Genomic DNA, 11,410 nt, shown 5'->3' on the forward strand with positions numbered 1-11,410 from the left:
CCTTGGAGGTGAAGCCATTGCCCTGACTCCACCTCTCACTTCCGGGCCGGACAGACACACACACTTCATGCATAGACGTTTATGTATAAGATTGTTTAATGTAGTTAATTTAATTTTTTACTTTTGGGCAACAGAAAGATTTAAAAATGGCAAAATTAAGCCACAGATATCTCTAAATGAATTATTAATATTTCTGGGCTATGCTGTGATCCTCTACCACACAGAGTTAGTTTATGTGAACCTGAAAATGGATAGATGGGTAGGTGGAAACCTTTGTGGCACATATTGTCTAGATTTCATGTAGTATACAGTGACAATAAAAAAAATTCACCCTACCCATTCCTGTACTTTTTCACATATCCGATACATTTAAACTGGGAACCCAACTCTGCCACAGTAAGCGTAAGTGTGAATGTGTGCAATATGGTAGAGAGATACCCTGTCCAGGAATGGCTCACAACGTGCTATCTGTCACTGTCAGTTCTACTTGAGTTTGTTTTTTTTTTTGTTACTCATTGTAAATAAAACCAGTTCTTTGATGTTTTATTTTCTCCAAGCAGTCCTTTAACATTCGACTTGCTGACGAAAAACTGATGAAATATGACCCAGGTGAACAGAAAACGTCTGTCCCACCACTCCTTTCTGGAGTACCTACTTGCCTCTGGCACGTTCTGCTTTTCCCGCTTTGGAGATGACACCAGACATGGGGAAAGAGTAGCGGATTGTTGGTGAGATTTACATTTCATCTGGTTTTGTTTTCTGGGATGAATCCCCACTGCATTTTGGCAGAATACAGATCAGATTGTCATCATGTTTCCTAGCAGTCTGTGGAGCCTGAAAATTCTTGTTTAGTACCTGTTGTTGTTCTGGCTGAGGAGATCAAGAGGTTCCCCGCTTTTGTTCACCTCATCTCCTCAAAACCTTAAGCAGCTGTTACGGGTACCCCCAGTCTCAAACGGCCCGGCTACAGCTTGGATGGCCTTAGTAAATGCTAAACCACTAACAAATAAAAACGGTTATTCTTAATGATTTTATTTACCTCCTGTGAATTGGATTTTGTATGTGTGACTGAAACCTGGTTGAATGTTGGTGAATCGAATGTATTTTCAGAACTTTTACCACAGGATTGTACTTATTTTAATGCACTGAGGACTACTGGAAAAGGAGGAGTAGCAGTAAGTGTTTTTAAGCTTTGAGCTGAAGATGTTTGTGATGGATCAAATTTATCTGGTTTTGTGCACCATGATATACTGTCCAAATAAATACGATAAAAGGATTTGATTATTGATTTCTCTGAGTTCTTAGCGGAGATTATGCAACAATATCAATATCCATCCATCCATTTTCCAACCCGCTGAATCGAAACACAGGGTCACGGGGGTCTGCTGGAGCCAATCCCAGCCAACACAGGGCACAAGGCAGGAACCAATCCCGGGCATGGCATTAACCCACCGCAGCTATATCAATATGATAGTTTTAATTGTTGGCGGCTTTATTTCTGTTACCCTACTACACCATTAGTTAAAGACATTTTAAATCTTATTGACTCTTAAGCTTGTACAATCTGTGACAGGCTCTACTCAACAGCATAGGCTCTGTTGGTCCTGTGGTCTACCTTATTTAACACTGAACTTTGTGGTGCCTTTAATAATGTTACAATGATTCAGTCAGGGCCATCTCTTGTTCTGATACTGAGGAGTTAACCTCACTATTTTACTCAACCTGCTAGAACATTTTGGAAAGTTGCCCCATTTAGAATTATACTGTTCGAAGTCTAAAACTGAACTAAATGACTAAACACTTGTGCTGTCAGAAGTAAATACAGGAGGACTGAACACAAATGGAAATCAGACAAGTTACAGGTGTCCTCTTAACATTTTAAGGACTACCTGATGTAAGTATTTGCAAACTGTTAAAACTGAAAAGAAAAAATATTTTTCTATTATTTCGAAAAACCTCCATAAACCTCATGCTCTTTTTAGTACCATCACTGCTGATCTTAATACCCCCCAATCTGCTTGTCTTGTTGTGTCTCCAAGCACTTGTGAAGAATTTCTTCTTTTTTGTTGAAAAGGTTACACACATTAGAGCACTCATTTGATCTCCTCCTCATGAGATTTCCATCGCTGCCACTTGCTTTGCTGCTTTAACTGGTGTGAGCCTGTGTCCCTTTCTTCCATCCATCCATTTTCCAACCCGCTGAATCTGAACACAGGGTCACGAGGGGTGTCCCTTTCTTTGTTAAAGAAAATTATTGGTCTTTTGAGACCTTCAGCCTCTTCCACAGATGTTATTCCTCCTTGTATTTGTAAAGAAGTTGTTGACACGATTGGTCCAAATATCCAAATAATTATCAACAGCACTATCACCTCCAGTGTTGTACCTAGAACTTTTAAGCATGCAGTAGTGCAACCACTCATCAAAAAAGAAATTGTGGTCACCTCAGTTATTACCAGTTTTAGGGCAATTTTCATACTTCTATTTTTGTCAAAGTACTTGGAGAAAGTTTTATTTATTCAGTTGAAATCATCTTTAGACATACATGGCATTCTTGATGTATTCCAATCTAGTTTTAAAACTCTACATAGCACTAAAACTGCACTTTTTAAAGGTTGCTAACGATCTCTTATTAGCTATTGATTCCATGGATCCTGCCATTCTCATGCTTTTGGATTGACAGCTGCTTTTGATATTATAGACCACGATATCCTCATTCATCGCCTGGACCACTCTGGGGTTATTAAACATAGTGTTTTGGGGTATTTTAAGTCTTACTAGTTTAACAAACATTTTTCTGTTAGCTTTGGTGATTTTGTCTCCTTCTCAGCAACTCTTACTTATTTGCGTAATTCCTATTTTTGGGCCGTTCCTTTTTTCTCTGTAAGCTTCCTTCAGGGTACAATTTTAGAAGTTATGGCATCTTGTTTCACTGCTGTGCAGATATGTTTACCCTTGAAGCACAGTAATACAAACTCTTTAAAACTTTTGTTGGGAGTGCCTTGAGGATATTGAAGTTTGGAGGTCCTTAAATATTTTAAATATTATTGAGAACTTTGGGCCAAGTGGCATCAGTGGTGCCTCTCATATGGACTTGAGCTCCCTTAAACCTTATGTAAGATCCATTATAAAAAACCTGGGTGTAATAATGGATAGTGATTTTAAATTGGATAACAAGATAAACTCAAGGTTTTAAACTAGTTTCCTTCAACTGAGGCTTTTATTTAAAGTTTAGTCCTTCTTACTGTTTTACAATTTGGTAAGGGCTATACATGCTTTTATTTCGTCCTGACATGACAACTGTAATGCACTTTATGTTGGCATTAGCAAGGTGTTTGTCTCAGGTTTACAGTTGGTCCAAACTGCTGCAGCTGGTCTTTTAACAGGAATATGCAAGCGAGAGCTCAATTTTCCTGTCTGGCCTCCCAGCACTGATTCCTCATTATTTTAGGATTGATTTTAAGATTGTATTGTTTGCTTATAAAGTATTACTGTAATTGGTCTAGCTCCCTTTTACCTCTCCAACCTTTTACAATTATATATTCCATCAGTTGCTGATCAGTTGCTTTTGGTGGTCCCTAAATCAACACTAGGGGAGAGCTGTGTTTGTCTATTTTATTGTCTTATTGCTCATTGTCTTTTATACTGTATTGTTCTTGGTTGTACAGCACCAGCTATTGCTGTCTTTAAATGTGCTATATACAGTACATACTTTTGATATTCCATCCATCCATCCATCCATTATCCAACCCACTATACCCTAACTACAGGGTCACGGGGGTCTGCTGGAACCAATCCCTGCCAACATAGGCCGCAAGGCAGGAAACAAACCCCGGCAGGGTGCCAGCCCACCGCAGGGCGTGCACACACACACACACACACTCACCAAGCACACACTAGGGACAATTTAGGATCACCAATGCACCTAACCTGCATGTCTTTGGACTGTGGGAGGTACCCGGAGGAAACCCACGCAGACACGGGGAGAACATGCAACCTCCACGCAGGGAGGACCCAGGAAGCAAACCCGGGTCTCCTAACTGCGAGGCAGCAGCTTTACCCACTGCTCCACCGTGCCACCCAATTTTGATATTGTGTTTGGTATTTCCAGAATAGGCTCCCACCCCTGCCAACCTGAAATGAATTAGTAAGGTAAAAATGGGATGGATGGACAATTTGATATACATATTGTTATACTTAAGAGTTTAGCTTTAAGGCTAAAGGGGTCAGTATCAAATTAATCAAAATATTGGAACATGGTCTTGGTCATAGAGCCTCTTAATTGCCTTTTGATAACTTGTAGTCATTATATGGTGTGCATTTGTTGTACAATAGTTTTTAATTTGCCACTATAACATGTTCTCATCCAGATAATCTTGAAGGAAGACATTCAGCTCCTCACAGATTTGTTGTCTATTCAACCATCACTGAGCCCATTTAATCTCGCTCCGACTTGTGGGTAATTTCTTTTGAAAATCATTCAGGTTCTGTGGACTGCACTATTTACCTGTTTTAACTCCTTAGGACTCTGTTCAGCAAATTGTTTCTTAAAGTGGCCTATTGTATTAGAGCCCATTCAGGGGCATCATGGGAAAAGAGGTGAATGCTTTTTGGGTTCCATTTTTATTTTTTATCCAGAATAAATTTTGAAGTTATTGTAGACCTGTGTTTCCACTTTGATACTATAGAATTTCTAATTGTGATTATCAAATGCACAAAGACCGTCAATACATATTGTCTGTCCATTTATTAAAGTTAACCCATTACAGGGTCATGAAGAACTAGAGAGCCCCTGCCTGTTATAGTTCTTTAAGACAGAAACACCTACCCTTAACCTAACCTGCATGTCTTTGAGATGTATTAAAAAACCAAGGTATCTGGACAAAATGACATGGGCTTGGGGAATAATATCCACAGAGGTAACGATTGGGGCAGGAACTGAATCCTGGTTCTTTGAGGTTTGAGGCACCTGTAACCACTGGCCATCTTATTTCCCCATTTCTATATTGTAGCAAAAGAAAATAATCTCTAAGGGAAGCACATATATTTTTCACATTTATACATTCTCTGAATTGGCAGGCACATTAATGCAATGCAAAGGCTCTGAGTCAGTCTCATCAAAAAGCTAATGGTGGAACTACAAAATGTACTGCTTAGCCCATATCTGTGCACCATGAAGATGAAAGACTCACACTTGATGTAAAGATGCCAACCATGTATTTGGTTAAACTTTATAGCGTCTGTCCAAAAGAGAAAAGGTTAGCCCACAACAGCCACAGTACTCTTTATTAAAGCATCATGATATCCTAGTCCAGCTCAGGGTTGATGGGGAGTAGTGCTTATCCTGAAAGCACAACTTGCAAGGCAGGAATCATCCTTGGACACGCCACCAGTTCATTCCAAGGGACACACAACAACAATCAGTTGGGTCTAATTTACAATCACCAATTAAGCTGACATGCATGTCTTTTGGGATGTGAAGGGAAAGCCACAGAGACAGTGATTGGTGATGCGATTCAAGCCCTGGATGGTAGATCTTTGAAGTCACTGCTAGAAATTCAGTTCCACGCATTGCTCAGTTCTAGACTGAAGTGGCTTACATTTGTTACTTCTTTCCTGTCAGTTTGTCAGTAGAATCTCCTGTACTGTAGATCATTGTACTGTATGCCATCTGCTGCTCATGGATCCTGTGCTGATTCGCAAGCTCAACCAAGAATGAGTTTATCATGTGTAAAAGGAGTCCAGTGGTCACACTCTTTATAATCATCACCACAGAGCATTACTAGATGAACTTAAAATCTTACAAGGCTGTTAACTCAGTGATAGGAGTCGGTAGCAAATTGCTCTTCATATATCAGGAATCTGTGAAGTCACTAGAGGACAGTACATTTGGGGTAGACAACCTGTCTGGGTGTCATATGCTCCTATCTGTAAGACAACTGGAACACCAGAAATAATTCCCAGGGAGTACCCAGATATAGTTCCTGGTGCGGATGTAAAGGAATCTTTCCGTTACTGCAAAAGTGATCTTGGAGTTGGAAAGTTAGCACTAGGCAAGGGCTCATCTGGCAGGAGGAAGAGAGGCCAGGGTGTGGAGAAGGTGTTTGGTGTGGTAAGTAGAGGAGGGTGAGCAGAAAGTGGTTATGGGTAAGTAGAACAGTCATCTCATTTTGCAGTAAAGGACCATACATCACTGTTACACAGTTATATACACTGTTATATTTTCCCCTTTTTCATTGTATGTTCTCCCTGTTCTGCTATTCGTTATTAACAATAAACCTTTTTTGATTTAAAAATCTGTCCTTTTTCATAATTTATGTTTGTTTGGGGATGACTTGAGCATCTCTTACAGACTATACATCTCTTCTAAATTACATAGTAAAGAGTAAGAATCCATGCACTTATTCAACAAAACAACACTCCTTTAGCACATAAGGTAAGACAAATTAAAAGAAAGTGCAAATAAGTACAGAGTGATGAATATGAGGTGAGGAAATGGAGTGCGCAAAACACCATGTGGTAATCATGGGCCCCCTTTAGTGCTTCACTGTTGGTTGAAAACTGAAATTTCTCACTGCTATTTGCAATAAATTAATTATAGAAAATAATACCAGTTAGGGTATGCATATCTGAAGAATACAAAATCACATTATACACAAATAACACAATCTGCTAATAAATGCCATGCCATTTTGCATTTCTGAATAGCATCACTGAGAACAGTTGCACTTAGCTGTTACGTGTGCAATGTTAAAACAGTTAACTCATCATATGGCTTGAAGGTAATTGCATGCCACAAACAAATTTGCTTTAATGCATCCTGTCAGACAGCAGCGCAATAACTCTTTAGTTTTGATGGTATAGCGAACTAACATGAAAGTAGACTTCCTAACAATTCTTGTTTTCTGAATTTGTATTTGAGCATATTGCAGCAAGCACAAAAATGGATGGACTGAGGTGCACACTGAATAGAAGTTCATCTCAACAATGGGCTTGTTTACTAAACAACAATAAACAGCAACGCTGTCTTTTAATAAGTCTACTGCTCAAAAAGAAAAGACGACTGAGAAATGTAGGAGAACAAAAGGAGAAAGTCAAAAGAATAATCTAAAAACAAGCAATGGTCATATTTGGTGGAAACAAAAATGTGGTGTCAGTTCCAATATCAAGAGGCAAACAGTTAAATGAAAAATGAGAGTTGTATGTCCTGGCAATCTAAAGATTTTTCTTTATTTAAACCACTAACCAAAAGAATATAACATTTTGTATATGTTTAGACATCTAGCTTACTATACCAACATCTTAATTACAAACTGCTCAGTAGTGCCATGCATCATGTTGCTGGTAGCCTCTCAGATGCACACAACATTGCCATATAAGATATGGCTGTGTAACAGCAAAATGGTGCTTGAAACAGTGATACTAGGGATAATCTACAGCCTCAAAAGGGCAATGTGGAGATTTCACTATCACAGTGCTTCCCAAACTCAGTTTTGGGGACCCACTGTGGCTGCAGGTTTTTGTTCCAAACAGATTCATAATCAGTGACAACACCTGATAGCACTGATCTCATTTAATTAGCTGGTATTATTTTTCTCTTATTCTACATTCAGAAAGCACAGCAGCATGATTTTTATATTATAAGACATTTAGAAGTACTTCGGTTTTTGCTATAGATTTAAATGCTTGACTCTTTTTTTGTTGATTTCGTTATACTTTGCCCTTTCTCTGTGCATTTTTTCCCCTTTGTTGTATCTTATTAATGACAATTAAAAATGAGCAGAGCAGACATGCTGGCAAACAACACTAAATAATCAAAGGCTGTAACTACTTTAGCGTCAGACCCACTTATTAGTAAACAATGGATTAATTAAACAATTAGAGTACCTAGAAAGGCAGAATGAAAATCAAAATGAAAATATTGTTAAAAAGAAAAAAAAATACATTATGTATTGCTTGGTACATTTTAATAGATATACAGTGCATCTGGAAAGTATTCACAGCGCATCACTTTTTCCACATTTTGTTATGTTACAGCCTTATTCCAAAATGGATTAAATTCATTTTTTCCTCAGAATTCTACACACAACACCCCATAATGACAACGTGAAAAAAGTTTACTTGAGGTTTTTGCAAATTTATTAAAAATAAAAAACTGAGAAATCACATGTACATAAGTATTCACAGCCTTTGCTCAATACTTTGTCAATGCACCTTTGGCAGCAATTACAGCCTCAAGTCTTTTTGAATGTGATGCCACAAGCTTGGCACACCTATCCTTGGCCAGTTTTGCCCATTCCTCTTTGCAGCACCTCTCAAGCTCCATCAGGCTGGATGGGAAGCATTGGTGCACAGCCATTTTAAGATCTCTCCAGAGATGTTCAATCGGATTCAAGTCTGGGCTCTGGCTGGGCCACTCAAGGACATTCACAGAGTTGTCCTGAAGCCACTCCTTTGATATCTTGGCTGTGTGCTTAGGGTCATTGTCGTGCTGAAAGATGAATCGTCGCCCCAGTCTGAGGTCAAGAGTGCTCTGGAGCAGGTTTTCATCCAGGATGTCTCTGTACATTGCTGCAGTCATCTTTCCCTTTATCTTGACTAATCTCCCAGTTCCTGCCGCTGAAAAACATCCCTACAGCATGATGCTGCCACCACCATGCTTCACTGTAGGGATGGTATTGGCCTGGTGATGAGCGGTGCCTGGTTTCCTCCAAACGTGACGCCTGCCATTCACACCAAAGAGTTCAATCTTTGTTTCATCAGACCAGAGAATTTTCTCTCTCATGGTCTGAGAGTCCTTCAGGTGCCTTTTGGCAAACTCTAGGCGGGCTGCCATGTGCCTTTTACTAAGGAGTGGCTTCCGTCTGGCCACTCTACCATACAGGCCTGATTGGTGGATTGCTGCAGAGATGGTTGTCCTTATGGAAGGTTCTCCTCTCTCCACAGTTTAGATGGCCTGCCAGCTCTAGGAAGAGTCCTGGTGGTTTCGAACTTCTTCCACTTACGGATGATGGAGGCCACTGTGCTCATTGGGACCTTCAAAGCAGCAGAAATTTTTCTGTAACCTTTCCCAGATTTGTGCCTCAAGACAATCCTGTCTCGGAGGTCTACAGACAATTCCTTTGACTTCATGCTTGGTTTGTGCTCTGACATGAACTGTCAACTGTGGGACCTTATATAGACAGGTGTGTGCCTTTCCAAATCAGGTCCAATCAACTGAATTTACCACAGGTGGACTCCAATTAAGCTGCAGAAACATCTCAAGGATGATCAGGGGAAACAGGATGCACCTGAGCTCAATTTTGAGCTTCATGGCAAAGGCTGTGAATACTTATGTACATGTGCTTTCTCAATTTTTTTTATTTTTAATAAATTTGCAAAAATCTCAAGTAAACTTTTTTCATGTTGTCATTATGGGGTGTTGTGTGTAGAATTCTGAGAAAAAAAATGAATTTAATCCATTTTGGAATAAGGCTGTAACATAACAAAATGTGGAAAAAGTGATGCGCTGTGAATACTTTCCGGATGCACTGTATATATATATATATATATATATATATATATATATATATATATATATATATATATATATATATATATATATATACTGTATATATATTTTAACCAAACTTAGTTTTCTAATTTCTATATTGGTCTCAAAACATACAGAACTTGGGAAATAACACATCACTGAATTAGCCCAGGAGTCCAATTAAAAACAGAAGTTGGTTGGAACAGTTTATTTTATGATAAAATAAAGTGTAAAAAAAATGCTAGAATAATTTGTTAAATTATCACGAAGTGACAGGATTGGTGAAAAAATGAATACTCATGTCATCAATCATTGCATATATTCTGCTTCAAATATTTTTGTTTGGTTATTTAAACGTTTTAAAAGTTTTGATTATCACAAATTCTCAATATGATTACTTCTAGAATAACATCATTTTGTTAATTTATGCTTTGATTTTTGAAATATCATCATTATGGTTTTGTTATTGAGACTATTGCTGCACAATACTCGGAGCATTACAGGATGATGCCAGGTGGATTGTAGATGTCAGCAGTAAAAGTTGTGCGATTTTGGTGTGGTTTATAGTCCTGAATTTAGTGATACTTCTTTAAACTACTGGCTTGTTTAGAGATTTGGCTTTGGTGACTGATCAGTCTTTCTGGTTTGACCCCCTACTTCAATTTAGGCTTTTTGATTCCTCCCCTGGCCCACTCTGATCTTCGGGTTACTGAGTTAATTCTCACTAGCAGGACAACGACATTCTCCTGAATGTGAAAGCTATCATTATCACCATATCAAGCAACTGCTGTAACTTTCTCTATCCATTGTTACACTCTTTAGCATTATGAACCTAAAACAAAATCCAAAGCCTGTGAGAGACTTCAGTTTATTGATTTGTTGTTAAAGTTTCTGCCCTACTTTCTTGAATCCTCATGAGGCTTATCAAAGGATATGCTTCCTTTCCTGACCACTTAAGCACCTAGCCCCCAGTTTGTGAACTGCTCGCAAAAGGCTGTCTTCCAACCACATTTGCTACATTTTCTTGCAAAACCAGTGTAACCAGTGTCACAGGTGTACACAGAAAAGTCAAGTCACAAGCAAAGTTGCTGAATCTGCAGCTGACTGACAAATCTTTTTTTAGATAAGCAGAGTTCAACTCTGCCATCTCAAAAAGAACAACTAGAGAGACGGTTAGAGTGTTACTCTGAGCTATTTTTGCCAGTAATGGACACTGAGTGATACATAAGATGTTCTTAAAAATTATTTTCAGCTAACTAATATCACAGCAAGGAACTATGGCAAGCAGGAACCTTTAATTTGTATGAGGTGACTGCAGGTTTAATTTTAGGCCCTGTCCCTTTTGACTCCACAGACAAACTCTAATTGACTCTTCTTATCAGGGCTTCCTTGGTACCTTCAGAATTTCCTACCATCTAGCCTTCATGTGGAACATTATGCACTTCTAGCCAGGCCATCACCCTCTACCTTCTACACTGGTGCCCCTGCCTGTTGCTTGTCCTTCAGTATTCAGTACATATACAGGGTGTAATGCTTTCCAGTTTTCTTTGTGTTTCCACACTAACACGTATGGTTGCTCTACCACTGCCACTGTGGACGTCTCTGTCCTTCAACAGTTTAACTTGGTACTGTCCTCCGCCCTGCACCCTCCTTGTAGAGCACCTGCCAAACTTGTTGTCCCTTGAAGTATTTTTTTCATTTTTGCTTTCTCACTTTGCACTAGAAATGTAATAATATTTATACTTATTTTAAGATATTAGTAGGGTAATAAAAGCTTAAAAGGAAAGTTTATCCCTTGTCTGCTTCCACATGCTATATCTTACACTCTTATTCATCTGTATACCTTGCTTGTCAAAATAACAAACTTCCATGGCATGTCAA

Source organism: Erpetoichthys calabaricus, chromosome 9, assembly GCF_900747795.2.
Source record: "Erpetoichthys calabaricus chromosome 9, fErpCal1.3, whole genome shotgun sequence".
NCBI lineage: Eukaryota > Metazoa > Chordata > Cladistia > Polypteriformes > Polypteridae > Erpetoichthys > Erpetoichthys calabaricus.